The 15990-nt window shown below is 42.4% G+C and overlaps 1 pseudogene across 1 annotated transcript; it reads right to left on the reverse strand.

Moving 5' to 3' along the window:
* Nucleotides 1-765: 765 nt before the first annotated feature.
* On the reverse strand, nt 766-2111 carry LOC308415659 (tubulin alpha-1B chain-like; annotated as a pseudogene). The gene has a single exon. The product of its transcript is annotated as a tubulin alpha-1B chain-like (transcript).
* Between the last annotated feature and the right edge of the window lie 13879 nt (nt 2112-15990).

A 15990-nucleotide genomic window follows, 5' to 3' on the forward strand; every position in this document is an offset into this window, starting at 1 on the left:
TAACTCTATGATCTAATGTTCACCTCTCCTGTGGTTGGCAAGAAATAAAATGATGAGTATCCAGAAACAATAGCTCATGTTTAAAAGAAATGTTCATTCATATTTACTCAGATCAGGACTCTCATCTTTAGTTCCAGCATTTGGGAGGATAAGGACAGCAGAAACAGTGGATTTAAGGGTAGCCGAGGCTAGTGAGTTCCAGGACAGCTTGGGCTACAGAGTGAAAACATATCTAACAAACAAACTAACAGATGAACAAACAAGCAAGCAAAACAAAACAAAGAACCACCCAATATGAGCCTAGGGATAGAGATCTGTTGTTAGAGTGTTTGCCTAGCCTATAGAAGACCCTGAATTCTATTTCTAGATTTATAAAAACTAAGTGTGGTGATATATGCCAATGTTGCCAGCAGTAGGGAGGTTGGAGGAAGAAGAATCAGAAGTTCGAGGCCATCCTTTGCTGCACAGGAGGCCAATATGAGATACATGAAACACTATTTCAAACATGTGTGTTATGTGTGTGTTTGTGTGTATGTATGTGTTTATGTGCGTGCACACGCATACATGCTTGAGAGTGCATGAGTACATGTGCGTGTTTGTATCTTTTTTTCCTCTCTTTTCTTAAAGCTTTTACTTTGAGATCATGGAAAACTTAAGAGGTACACATGGAGAAGACATCACAGAATGGAAACAGCACCGAAGTATCAATGCCTGCAGCTAATGCTGGAGCTGGAGTTTTGAGTTTGACAGGGGCTGGAGGATGAACTAGTATTCCTCTCCTTCTTCCTCACCCTTGCCTTCCACAGAATCCACACCAACCTCCTCATAATCCTTCTCTAGGGCAGCCATGTCCTCATGGGTCTCAGAGAACTCCCCATCCTCCATGCCCTGTCCCACATACCAGTGCACAAAGGCATGCTTGGCATACATCAGATCAAAATCTAGGTGAGCCCAGGCCTCAGCAATGGCTGTGGTGTTGGTCAGCATGCACACAGCTCTCTGGACCTTGGCCAGGTCACCACCAGGTACCACAGTAGGAGGCTGGCAATTAATGCCAACCCCGAAGCCGGTGGGACACCAGTCGACAAACTGGATGTTGTGCTTGGTCTTGATGGTGGCAATGGCAGCACTAACGTCTTTGGGAACCACATCACCATGGTATAGCAGGCAACAGGCCATGTATTTACCATGGAGAGGGTCACATTTCACCATCTGGTTGGCTGTCTCAAAACAGGCATTGGTGATCTCTGCTACAGAAAGCTGCTTGTGGTAGGCTTTCTCGGCAAAGATGACAGGCATAAGTGGCCAGAGGGTAGTGGATGTGTGGGTAGAGCACCAGGTTGGTCTGAAATTCTGTCAGATCAACACTCAGGGTCCCAGCAAATCTGAGGGAAGCAGTGATGGAAGACACAATCTGGTTAATAAGGCGGTTAAGGTTAGTGTAGGTTGGGCGCTCAGTGTTGAGGTGTCTAAAACAGATGTCATAGGTGGCCTCATTGTCTACCATGAAGGCACAATCAGAGTGCTCCAGGGTGGTGTGGGTGTTGAGGATGGAATTGTAGGGTTCAGCCACAGCAGTGGAAACCTGGCATGGGAAGGGGAGAGCGTAAATGGAGAACTCCAGCTTGGACTTCTTTGCATAATCAAGAGAGCTGCTCCATCAGCAGGGAGATGAACCCAGAGCTAGTTCCCCCACAAAAGCTGTGGAAAATCAAGAAGCCCTGAAGATCTGTGCACTGGTCAGACAGATTGTGAATTCTGTCCAAGACAAGGTCAATGATCTCCTTGCCAATGGTTTAGTAGCCACGGGCATAGTTATTGGCAGCATCTTCCCTGCCTATCATGAGCCACTCAGGGTGGAAGAGCTGGCAGTAGGTGCGAACTTCATCAATAACTGTGGGTTCCAGGTCTATGAACACTGCCCAGCGTACATGCTTGCCAGCTCCTGTCTCACTGAAGAAGGTGTTGAAGGAGTCATCTCCTCCAATGGTCTTGTCACTTGGCTTCTGGCCATCAGGCTGGATGTCATGTTCCAGGCAGTAGAGCTCCAAGCAGGCATTGCGAATCTGGACACCAGCCTGGCCAACATGGATGGAGATGCACTCAGGCATGGTAGCTATGAGTTAGAAGGTGGGGTGATAGAAGCAGACACCAGGTCCCAGTTACTGTTCCCGACAACTAAGAGTTGAGGTAAGGAATACAATGAGGCAGCATGTTCGTATCCTTTGGTTATAATGCTTCAATGCTGGGAAGACCAGGTAGATAATTCTAAAAAGAAATTTACCTAATTTGCAATGTGAGACTTTCAGGTTTGTGAACAATAATGTTGGGACAGTGAAATAAAGCATTTATATCACTTTTTCTGTGGGGATTGGTTCTCATAAAATACAGTTGTGCATTGTGGTCTTAAAGGGGTGAAAAAAAGCTATCTAAGACTTTCCTAACTGGATGCTGACAATACCTTTCCATTGTGTCGGGTGGGGCCTATATTAGGATAGATAGGATAGAAAAAGGAAACATATTAGAAAAATAGATCCTGGCTAACCCAGAGGTAAATTTTACTTAGGGGCTGTCTCAAGTGCCATACATTCAGAGTCCTAATTACTACTTGTGTATGAAGCTCTGTGGGAACCAAGAATTCCAGAACCCAAGGACATAGAACATTTTGGAAACAGATTCATCATTGAAGCTTGTTTCTCTCCCAAGATGAAGAACTCCAAAAGAATCCCTTCCTCATAATTTTAAGCCTAGGAGATGAGCTTAGTCAGTATCTTTGGAGCTAACTCTTGAAGTCAGATCTCTTAACTATTGCATATGTGCCCCAGAGACTAAAGGATCCAAACAAATGCATAAGATGGCTCTGTGCAACATGCCGAATCATCTGTTAGTGTTTTTTTTTTTTTTTCTAGCTTCAACAAAATCAAACTGCAGCATACACTAGCAATTGGACTGGCTAAAACAGTGATCATCCCATTTCTATTACCCAGAATTTCTCTTGCCTGCAATCAGTGTTCATGAAAGTAAATGTCACATAATCATAGAAACCTTTCAAATTATTGGTGAAATGTGAGAACTGTAGATGTAAGGCATCCAACAAGGTGGGAAACAAGCTATCCAAATCCAGGGAATGTCTCCCTGAGAACTCTTGCTGTGCATACCCATGAAAAGGATATCTTTGAAGTGCACTTGCTAATAATTGTCCTGGGTGAGGCTCTCCAGAAGCAGAGCTGAAGTTGGTGGTTCTTGGGCAAGTAATCTTTGTGTTGGACAGGGGAATGTTTGTAGAAGAAATTCATAAAGGAGATAGGAAAATAGAATTGAAAGAAAGCACAGATAGAGTTGTAGAGGAATCCCAGTGGCTGGCTCACCCTCACCCGTTCCCTTTCCATCTTCCCTCATTACTTTTCCAAATCCCACAGGAACTGTGAGATGTAAACAGTATAGTAGAAACTTTCCTGATTAATCTTCAGGCAAAGAGTCTTTGTTATGCTGTGCCCATCAGTCCCTGGCCTCAAGTCACCATATGTATACATGGGACAGAGGATGCTGAAACAGCTCAGCTAAGACAACTATGTTTGGTCAGGAACATTATCCTATAGGAAGCAGGTTTCATATATGGGCTCTTGACAGCAACATGGGAAGCAGATTAAATGAAGGATCCAGGGTATAGTCCACAAGACAAAAACAACAGCAATTAAATGTGCATGTCTTGGATTTGAATAAATACCAAAGTCCTCAGGAATGTTTATTTAAACAAATTGTTACACCCGATCTTCAAAAGTCTGATTCACTTAGTCTGGGATAAAATACTTATATCTCCTAGGTGTTTTGATGATGGTAGGCCCAGGACTGTACTGGGAGAAGCACTGCTCTGAAAAGCAACAATCACCCTTGGAAAGCTAGGTCATGGACAGGCTCTGTACATCAACATACATTCAAAGGTTGAATAAGGACATGGTTGTCTCATCGAAAACATGGGTATGCTGGTATTATTAGGTCAGTGGTTCCACTAAAGACTGTCTTCTCATAAAGCTAGCTGACTCTGACTCCCAAAGGTAAATGCCAGTAAAGAATGAAAGGACCATAACATTTGATTCCAGAGACAATCCCTCAGCAGTTCAGTGACTGGATGGGAAAATGCTGAATATGGAGTTAGGAAGCCCAGATTCTCCCATGAATGACTCTGTGGTCATTGGCAAGTAGCCTCATGATAGGAGACTTTAAAGGTCACTTACAACCCTGAGATGTTCTACTGGTAGTTCTACATGTATTTAACTCTGGGAACCAAAGCAAGGCCTAGGTAGCAGACTCTACTGGAGTGTGTGTGTGTGTGTGTGTGTGTGTGTGTGTGTGTGTGTTCATCTCTTACTCTCCACCTTATTTTTTTGAGGAAGACTCTTTCAATGTTCACCAATTTGGCTAGGCTGAATTGCCAGTGAGTTTTCAGAATGTGCCTATCCCTACCCCAAAATACCAGGGTTACAAGCATGTGTGACCATGACCAATTTCCTTTACATGGGTACTGGGAATTCAAACCCAGGTCCTTAAGTTCAGCTCACAAGCACTCTTACCCTTCTCCCCATCCTGAGGCTCTAGTTTCTTAGTCTGCTGAATATGATATGTTCAGGGCATTCTTGAGTACTTCCATCTGGCTGTCTTTAGTGTTTTACATGTAACATACTGATTATCTTGAATTAATTATGTTCTTTCACACACTATACTTTGTTGTGTTTTTCTTTCTCCAACCACCCACCTACCTACCCAAATTTGTGTCTCCCCCATCTCTGCCTCTCTCTGTGTCTGTCTCTCTGTGTCTTTCTCTCTTACACACACATACACACAAAAAAAACCCAAAAATCTAATTAAATCAATATAACAAGAAAGATAAACATGTTATAAGCTCATATTATAAGTGCTTGACTCTCCCTGGGAAGGAAAAATCAAATATATATTGCTGGTGGACTGGAAACAGGGAAAAGGAGGAGTCAGGCGGGGAAGGCGGAATGGAGAGAGCACTGGGAGAGACAATTGGAATTATGGGACATTTGAGGGGCAAGGTAAAAACCTAATGCAACAAAAGCTCCCAAGAATCTACAAGAGTGACAGGAGGAAAGACTCCTAGTAACAGGGGACATAGAACCTGGGGCAGTCATCTGCTATAAGCAGGCAAGACTTCCAGTAGAGGGACTGAGACATTTACCCAGCCACAAAAACCTTTGACTTACAACTTGTCCTGCCTTCAAGATGTGCCAGGGTAAAAGTGGTCCAGAGATTATGGGAGTGGCCAACCAATAACTGGTGTAGGATGAGAGCCATCCTTGACTGCCTAAAGGGCTAGGACCAAGATGCTTGGTAGCCCAGAGACCAAGGATGGAAGTAACTGGCAAAAAATTAGTCTCAATGAAATGATTCCTAATGGTATTCTGCTATGCTCAAAGACTGGAGCATAGCCTAGTTGTCATCAGAAAAGTTCCATCCAGCAACAGAAGAAAACAGATGCAGAGACCCACAGCCATATATTAGGTATAACTTGGGAATCTTGCAGAAGAGAGAGAAGAGTTACAGATAGGAGCCAGAGGGGTCAAGGACAGCACAAGAAAACCCACAGAATCAACTAACCTGTGTTCATAGGGATCCACAGAGACTATCAGAGAGCCTGCATGGGTCTAACCTAGGCTTTCTACATATATGTTATAGTTGTATAGTTTAGTCCTAACAGTGAGAGTAGGTGCTGTCTCTGACTCTACTACCTGCTTAAGGAACTCTTTTTTATCCTAATGGCTTGCCTCTTCCAGGCTTACTATGACGGGAGTTATCTAGTCTTCTTGTAAGTCGTTATGCCATGTTTGGTTGATATACCTAGGATGGCTGACCTTTTCTGAAAAAAAAAAAAAAAAGGAGGGGGTCATCTACTGGGGTGAAAGGGGAGGTGAGGGAAAGAGACTGGGATGAGGGGGAGTGGGAAATTTCAGTCAGTATGTAATATATGAATAGTATCATCACCATTAAAACAATGACAAATACCTGTCCCAAGAGGCACTGTAGGTGTGGCTGCTGTGTCACTTGTGTGCCCATAGGTGGCAGAAAGGAGAGAGCTTATGTCTCCTCTGAGTGTTCTTACCTGTGAACATTTGAATGATTCGTAGCGTAACACTGAAAAAAGCTAGCCTGAGATGACCACCAGTCCAGTGCCATGTAGGGCTGAGTGGGGCAGACCATGCCTGAGATGACCCCTGCCTGGTACCATAATGTACAAGCAGGGCATAGCACTCCTGAGACCACCCCTGAGACAACCTCTAGATACTCAGGAACCCTGGGCTCCACTAAAAGTAAGTGGTGGAGAAATGGGAGAGAGAGAGAGAAACAGAAGGATGTGGGCACATGAATAGAGGCAGAACTTGAGGGTAATGAGCAACACCTTGATATGAGTATCCAGTGATGCCACCTGGGACCACATAGCGGGGCTCTGGCCTGTGCTGCCACTGGGGACCATATCTGGGCTACTGTAGCAGCAGGGTATCTGTCACCATCCAAGTCCAGGAAGACACCTCTGGTCTGGGCTGCTTCCCTGGGAACATGTTGATGTCTTGGGGTTGTGCAGAACAGGCCTTATTCCTTGCCTGTGCATTAAGAGACACCTGGCCTGGGGAGTGGGGACACAGGGAAAAGAGAGCAGGGGATCAGGCCACAGATTGGAGGAGTTGTGGGTGAGCTGGCCCCAAATTCCCTAATCCCTGAGCAGAAAAGTTTAAAGACGAAAACCCATTTAGGGCAGAATGTTTCAAAGTCTCTCACTCTCTGCACATTGTCCATTTGTAGGTCTCACTGTTATTATGTACTGCAAGAAGCGTCTCTGATGTGAGTTGAGTGAAGCACAGATCTAAGGGTATAGCAGTATGTCAGTAGGAATCATTTTATCGCTGTGTTCCTTTAGCAGAAGAATAGTAATGACTTTTCCAATAGGCCCATGACCTATCTAGTCTTATGTTCTTAGCCACATTAACAGTGTCAGGAATGGGTTCCATCTCTGCAGTGGACCTCAAATCTAACCAAAAAGTGGTTATTACTCTCATAACATTTGTGCCACCATTTCACCTGTATATCCTGCGAGCAGGTCATTGTTGAAAGTTGCAGATTTGGAGCTGGGTGATATTGATGATTACCTTCCTCCAATGGTAGTTTGCAGAGCATCCTCTATCACTGTGAGAACTACTTACTAGGGGTAAGCCTTTTAGTTGGGTACCAGCTCAACTTTTCCATGTTTGATGCCAGAAAGTGTTGTCTTCAGCAATAGGGTCTTAGCATCAGGTTGTTGAGAGCAACCAATAACCTTGGCAATAGCCTGGGATGTGTTTCAGGAGAGTTCTTGGGACTACCTTGACTTGTTGCTGATTCAACAACAAGTAACCCATTCTTGGCACTGACCTTGTATTTGAGACCTGATTCTTTGTCTCCATAAGAATCGGCAAGAGAAAAGCAGTGAGTGATATCTGAAAGCATTCACTTGAATTTCCACAGTGTTACACAAGGGAAGTAAAAAGAGTCATTGCTGTCTCACAGAATACTCTATCACTTGAATCGATCTCAGTTCCTGGAATCTAGTGAATTGGAATCATTAATCACCAAACTGCCTCTCAGGGCCTGAGAGATCACAAAGTCAGAGGCATTCCCTGTGAGCTTCGAGGTTTGATTTTAATCCTCTAGGATGCCACATGGAAATTTGAAAGGATTTCTTCTAAGTACTACTGCCATTATGTGAATGCATACCGAGCAGTCCCCAGTGAGTTAGATTAAGAGCACGATGAGACATATCACATAAATGGAGGCACTCCTGCTTAAAAATTAATAAGCTGGGTAATTCAGAAAGAGCACTCCAGTGCAGACCTTGCAAGCCCCCAGGAAGCAGAAGCCTCCATGAATCTGGTCCCTTTCATTTTTGATGATGAAGGAAAGTCACAAGACATATGTGAAAGGCATAATTCATTTTATTCAGCCACTCAGGTAAAATTCAATCTTGTAGGAAAGTAGGAAGTGCCAGGAACTTGAGGGCAGTAGCACTGGGAAGCACATCTGGGTTAAGGTGGGAAGGTATTGCTCTCATAGACGAAAATATCAAGACTCTGAATGTGATGGGCTTTAAGCAGAGTCCTGGGGTCAGTGAGGGGTGAGATTTGCAACTATAAGGAATATGGTAACACGTTTATGAAAATATCTCTTACATTTTAAGAGACTAGAACATTTGCCAGATCTATTTAATAATATACCGTGAAGTCACTTAAGACTTAAAACTTTTGTTCTACTCTGTACTTGACCTGTTTTGTGTTTTGTTTACCTGCCTTTAAGAGAACAATGCAACAGCCAATCTTTTTGCCTTGCATGTCCCATACATCAACTATTACAACCTTAACTAATGCACAACTGTAACCTTAAATTATGCCCTCTACTGTGTGCCTGACCCAGAGTAATGAAAGTGTGGGGTGTAGTGTGTGTGTGTGTGTGTGTGTGTGTGTGTGTGTATGTGTGTGTGTGTGTGTGTGTTGAATACAGCACCTAGATTAAAAGCAACTTTATACAATAAATATCCATTATAAACATTGTAAATACTATGGATGTAGTGATGTTTGCAATGAATGTTTGCCTTCCTTAATATTCCAGAATAAGTTAGAGTAAATAAATTAATAAATTAATAGCTTGTAAAACTCTGTTAGAGATTTCTGAAAATATCCCTGATTTCTTCCTGATGTGATCCTTTCTGTGATACTCAATAAAAACAGAGCAAAATCCTGTCATTGGGGACAGACATAGACAAGACCAACAGCATTTGGGCAGGTATAGGGGCACAGACTCAGACTCACACAACAGATAGATTACAGGCAATCCAGAAAACCTAAGGTAAGGATTGGTAAATGACATGGAGAGAAGTGGAGAAGTTGAATCTGCACTTGCTCTGGGTCAGACTATCCCAACGGAAAGTGCTTTGATTTCTTTTCTTAATGCCACACTGGCGCATATTGGTGACTCTTTAGTTTACTACTAGTACACTTAATTCAACACATTTTGGTGCCTTATGAAAGAAATCTCTGATGTGTCTAATCTAAATGAAGGAGAGACTTTGTTCCAAGCAGAACAAAACAAATATATAGTCAATAAAGTCCTCAAGAAACAGCAGATGAGCTGCTGGGCAGTTGGTGGCACACGCCTTTAATCCTATCCCTCGAGAGGCAGAGGCAGGTGAATATCTGAGTTCAAGGCTAGAGAGAGTTTCAGGATGGCCAGGCCTAGACAGAGAACCCCTATCTCAAAAAGGAAGGGAGGGAGGGAAGGAGGGAGGAAGGGGGGGAGGGAGGAAGAAAGAGAGGGAGGCAAAAGAAAAGGGAAAAAGGAAGAGACAAAAGAGAAACAGCAGATGACAGGGAAGGGGGGTGAAACATGTTGGGTCTTCACTCCAAGTAAGATGAGAGTCCCTAAAAGGGTTAAACACACAAGTGGCATGGCTTGAGGTCCCCTTTGAAAGAATCTTCCTTGCTTTTGTGACTAACACACTGTTGAGGGAAATAGGACATGATAATAAATTTGACATGTCAACTTGACTGGGCCTGGAATCAACTAAAAGCGAAGCGTCTGCACACACCTGCAATGGACTTTATGGATCAGGCTACTTGAAATAGAATGACCCATCCTAAATGTGAGTGATGCCTTCCAGTGGCAACCCAGATAAAAGGGGGGCTGATGGGGAAAACTTTGCTTTTTGACTCATTGCCTTCACGTATTGCTGTCAAGTTCTTCTCTATTGGTGAGTTCATCTGTGCTGCTGCTGCTGCTGCTTCATTTCTTCCCTAACATTAGGGAACCCAACTTCTGAAAACCCGTGGCTCTGTGGGCATACTCCAGGCCTTCAGCACCAGGTTGGAATTGCTGAGGCATCCATCCTGGTAGACCGAGAAGCTATTGAATTCTCAGACTCTCCAGTGTGGAGGTAGCTATGGTTAAACTACCCAGCCCATGTCATATACACCACTGTAGTAAATGCCCTTTGTAATAGATATTCATGTTATCCATTCTAGTCCTCTAGAGAAGCCCTACTGACGGGTTGGTATAGGAAACAGGAGATGAATAAGGAGGCAAGAATGTGGGCTAATAAGATATGTGATATGTTTTTAACTGGCTTGTACCCCTGGCAGTTAAGAAAACCTTCGATTTTAAGATCTTCATATTTTGCTGGTTGACTGAGCAGACTATGCTGATGATCTGAGTGTAGAATGAGAAGGAAAGAAAAGAATCAAGGATGAATCCAAATAGGTTTGGTCTTAGTTACTGGAAGACTGAAGCTGCCTAAGGCACACAGCAACTACAAAGAGCCATTAGAAGCAAAGTTTTGCTTAGAGTTCTAAAGTTGGGAGGTCTTTTTAAACACCCCTGTAGAGATGTTATGTAGGCAGTTGGACCTATGAGTCCAAAGTCAATGAAGTGAGGTGTAAGCTGAAGATGCAGTAGTGGATGGTAATAGTTACATAACCCTCCCTATAAACCACACATTCTCTCAGCTCCATTGGTAAAGACATTATAAGACAGAAAGATGTATAGTAGTAGATGTTTCTCTTTTTGTTGTACATGTTGTATAATATATTCTGATCATGATTTCCCTTCCCCCAACTCCTCCCTGATCCTTCCTACTCAACCAACTCCACCCCCACTTCTTTCTAACTCTATAAAAAAAAGCAACCAAACATGTTTTTTTTTTCCTTTCTTCCTTTCTTTCCTTTATGACACAGAGTCTTATATAGCCAAAACTGGTCTCAAACTCACTATGTAGTCCCAGATTACCTTGAACTTCTGGTCCTTTTTCCTCTATAGCTCCAGTGCCACCATGCCTGGTATGCATGGTGCTGAAAATGCAACCCATGGCCTCATACATGTTGGGCAAGCACTCTGCCAGCCAAGTAAGTTCATCCTCAGTAGTAAAATGTTTTAACATTACAACAATATGTAAGCAAGCCTAATATAAAAGTGTTCTGTTTTGAAATAAATTTGGTCTTCAAGTGAAACCTAAGGGTGCAAATTGACCACCAAGACCAGAGTAGCCTAATAATATTTGAAGGATGAGATTAGACTTTTAGTGAGCTTTACTCAGACATAACTAGCCTCCTCCCTCTCTACCTCCATGTCTACATATCAGACCTGAGCTGTGAAACTGGCTGTCATCAACATAAAAAACTTTGATGCACCAAAGAACATTTATCAGCTACACATGGAGGCACACACCTGGAATTCAACTATTCAGAGGTTAAAGCAGAAACCTTTTCAGTTCAAGGCAATGCTGAGCTATATAGAGCTTCTGTCTCTAAAAGACATTTATTAAGAAAGTGAGAACACTTATGTAGCCAACAGTTACAATGTGGAATAAGATGTTTACAAAACATATTTGACAAGGGTTTAGTACCCAGAATTTTTAGGAACATTCACAACTTAATAACAAAGTGGGCAAGTGAGTAAAATAAAATTCTGCCTGGAATTAGCACTTTAAAAAATGTTCAAAATCATTCACCACAAGGGAAATGCTAAGCACAGTCATAATAAGACATACTTCAAACACATAAGGATGGATATAATCAAAGGATAAAAATAGTAGGAGATGATGAGGATGAGGACACTTTGTGTATCACTGCTAAGAAAGAAAAATGGAGTTGGAGAGATACCTCAGTGGGTAGTAACACTCACTGCTTTTCTAAGGGACCTGTATTTAAGTCCCAACACCCATATGATGCCTCCGTTCTAGGGGATCTGACACCATCTTCTGGTCTCTGTGGGCATCAGGCACACACAGACATGCATTCAGGTAAAAACATCCATACAATAAAATTTTTAAAATGTTAACTAAAGAAAGTAAAATGGAGGCTGGGAAGGTGGGTCAAGGTTAAGAGCACTTGCTCTCAAGCATGAGGACCAGAGTTCAGATCCCAACACCCACATATCAGGTCGTGTATCCTATGCATCCCTGTAACCCCAAAACTTAGAGAAACAAGGGAATCTCTGGAGTTCACTAGATACAAGTCTAACCGAAAGAAAAATGTGAACTACATGTTCACAGAGGGACACTGAATCCAATTAATAAGGCATAGAATGATTTTTTAAAAAGATACCCAGTAATCTTCTTTAGCCTCTGAGCATACACATAAGCCAGTACATATACATACATACATACATACATACATACATACATACATACATACATACATACATATATATATATATATATATATATATATATATATATATATATATCACACTCAGACAAATAAACAATGTTTCCCCATTGGATCACATATTGGAATACTTAGTCCCCAGTCTGTGGCGCTACTTGAGGAAGCTTAGGAGGTATGGCATTGTTCGAGGAAGTATGTCACTGGGTGGGCTTTAAGAGTTTAAAAACCCACACCATCCCCAGTTGCTTTCTCTGCTTTGTGCTTCTGGTTCGAGATGTAAGTAATCTACAGGCGTCATGCCTGCTTCTGGTTTCCATTCCTCCCTGCCATGATGAATTCTTATTCTCCTAGAACCACAAACCAAATAAAGCCTCCTAGAAGTTGCCTTGATCATATTTTTATCACAGCAACAGAAGAATTAGACACGATATAACCTATAGGACCCATTCTAAGTATATGTTATGGTTTGAATATGAAATGTCCTCCAAGGCTCGTGTGTATAAACAGTTGCTCTCTAGCTGGTGTTACTCTTTGGGAAGGTGGAGCCTTGCTAGATGAAGTGGGCCAGTACGGTGGGCCTTGAAACTTCATAGCCTTGTCCCAGCACCTGTTCTCTCCCTCTCTGCTTCTAGTGTGTGTGGATGAAATGTGATCAACTGCAATTCCTGACTTCCGGGCCAGCCTCGCACCCCTTCACCATCACAGTGAACTGTATCCTCTTTGGAACTATAAGCAACTTCTTCCCTAAATTGCTTTTATCACGCTATTTTGTCACAGCAACAGAAAACAGATGAATACAGTATGTACCCAAGAGAAAGGAAAACAAAGCTCATTTCACACCATTGATTATATCAAAGGCCTTAACAATGTACAAGCTGAAAACAAGCCAAATGTCCATTGACAAATGAATAGACAAATGTGATTTATAGACACACACCAGGATGGCACTTGGCTATCTTAAAGAACAAAATACTAATACATGCTACAACATGATGAACCTTGACATTTTTCTATGCAAAATGAATCAAACCAGGCCAAAGGCATCACATGTAACTCTTTCATGCAGAATACCTAGGTAACATGGGTAAAATCTCAGAAGCAAAAATAAAAATGATTGCTCAGGGAAGGATATGGGACGGGGGCATGGACTGACTGTTTAAATACACATGAGAGTTGTGGTGGGGTGATGAACATCTTTTACAGCTAGAGTTGTAGTGATTTTGTAACATTGTAGTTCATAATAAATGCCACTAAATGGGTCACTTTTAAATTGTTAATTTTATATTATATATGTTTTATTGCTTTTTTTTTAAAAGAAGAAGCTAAAATATAGAAATGATCAATGAAAGAAGCTTTGAACAGCGTAAGTCAGAGAAGGGATCCAGAACAACAACCAGGAGCCATTTTGGGAACATCGCTGCTACAGACACCAAATCAACAAAACCATCTCCTTCATGCTGGAAGAACCTACGCTTCTGGAAAAAGCAACTGTTGATAAAGCTGATCTGCATCTATTGGAGATGTATATACCTATATTTTTTCCTATCATTTACCACAGTATGCTTTGAAACTAGCATGTTAGCGAGAGAAAACCGAACCAAAGGCAAATGAAAGGCGGAACTGAGCAAACTGTACCTTTGAGAGCACAGACTGTACAGGGAGGGATGGAGCTACTATTTTCAGACTTGTGTGGGTGTGAGGATAACAGGCCTCTGGAAACAGCTGTTTAACAACAGAATGTAGGAAGTCTCTAGAGACACAGGCCCACCCTCCACAGAGAACCAACCGCAAGTTCAGGAGTTAGAAAAAAAAAGTCTCAAATGAGGATTCAGCCTCAAGGCTTGAATGAGTTACACTATTTAGCAAGGATGTACTTATTCTGTTCTAAAAAACAATTCTGGAGCTGTACTAGCCATGTCACAGGCAGACATAGTATGCACTACCTTGAGAATGCCATCTAAGCCCCTCTGCACCAACCCCTTCCAGAAGGAAACAGGCAGGCCCAGGTGAGACGCTGTTGACCCTGGGTAGGCTTTTGCTTCGGGACATTAGCATTAGATGCAAAGTCTTTATGATTGGGAAGGAAAGAAGGTTGTCCAAACATTGGAGTTGCTCTTATTTTTGTTGCAGGGAACCATTGTGTCCTTTTGGGAAAGGTTTTCCCATCATGACTCATTGAAAAGCAAAACCAAGTGATTTCCATGCAGCCACGGAGAATGCACTAAAAATAGAGGGCAGATACTAGCCAATTAAAAACTAGCTGACAAGCTAAACCATTCCTTCTCTACAGAACTATGCCTCTAAAGAAGAATGAGAATGAGAGTGAGAAAGAAAGCTTCAAAACTGCGTTCAACTTGACACAAGCTAGAGACCTTTGGGAAGAGGAAACCTCAATTGAGCAAATGTCCCAACAAGATTGACTTGCGGGCAACCTGCGGGGCATTTTTTGACTAGTGATTGACACATGTGGGCCCAGCTCACAGAGAGTTGTGCTGCCCTACACAGATGATCCTGAGTGATAAGGAAGCGAGCTAAGCAAGCCATGCGATGCAAACCAGTAAATAGTACTTCTCTTATAGCTTTTGCTTAAAGTCCCTGCTCTGCTTGTGATCCTGCCCTGATTTCCTTGAATGACAGACTGTGATGTGTAAATATAGGGCTGAAAGCAACCTTCGCCTCCCTAAGTTGCTTTTCTGTTGTGATGTTTTCTCAAAGCAGTGGGATCCCTAACTGAGACAGAAATCAAGGCTATTTATTTAACTATATTCTGGTCAACACTTTCAGGATCTATTCATTCCAACAGCAATTCACCAAATCTCTATTTACTACTTGCCTTGTGATTGGCATAAGACCAGTGGGTGAAATGCTGCATTGCTGAGCAAAAAAGACCCCTCGACTTTGGAGAGCAAATGATAAAGAGGGGAATATAGACAACTATTGACCCAGCCAAGTCAATAGTCAATTAGAGAGGAACATTTTCCATCCTTCACTTTCAAGGTCTCCTTTCCCAATCCTTATTATACTATAAATTCTTATTTAACTAAAGTTAAACTCGACTCCTGATTAAATACCACAAGACTAATCTCCAGAAACACGAGCCTGATGTCATCAGAAGTACTCTAATCGTATATTTACTATAGACAATGTTATATAATGGTGGTGGTTTTGACTGAAAAAGAATATCCCCAGGGTCTCCAATTTGCATCATCTGTGAACAGCTTCTAAAATAAGAGCACACACACACACACACACACACACACACACACAGACAGACAGACACACACACATCTAAATTAGAAACAACCTATAGTTAAACTAAGGAAAGTAGCAGCTTGTCCCCCAGAAACCTGTGAAGTCTACAGAGAACTAACACAGCTGAAAGATGTACCCAAATGATCCAGCTAAAATACATACTTGTATAGTCAGATGGAGAAAATTCAGGGATTACCCAGAGAGCCTAGTTTCCGAAGCCTTCCTTGGTAAAACAGGAACTACATGACTTTCGTCCACAGAAATGGACACAAAGATAGACACAAAAAGATGGTGAGAGCAGGCAAGTGCATGCATGTGTGTGTGTGTGTGTGTGTGTGTGTGTGTGTGTGTGTGTGCGCGCGCGCACGGGTGTGTACTTGCTTGGTTGCTTGCTTGTGATGCATTAGGCATACATAAAGGCACACATGAGAGTGCCAAAGGAAAGCCTCAAGTATCATCTACATTTTTTTGAGACAGAGTCTCTCACAGGCTTGGAACTGACCATACAGGCTAGGTAGGCTGGCTAGCCAGTGAA

Source organism: Micromys minutus (assembly GCF_963924665.1).
Source record: "Micromys minutus genome assembly, chromosome: X".
Lineage (NCBI taxonomy): Eukaryota > Metazoa > Chordata > Mammalia > Rodentia > Muridae > Micromys > Micromys minutus.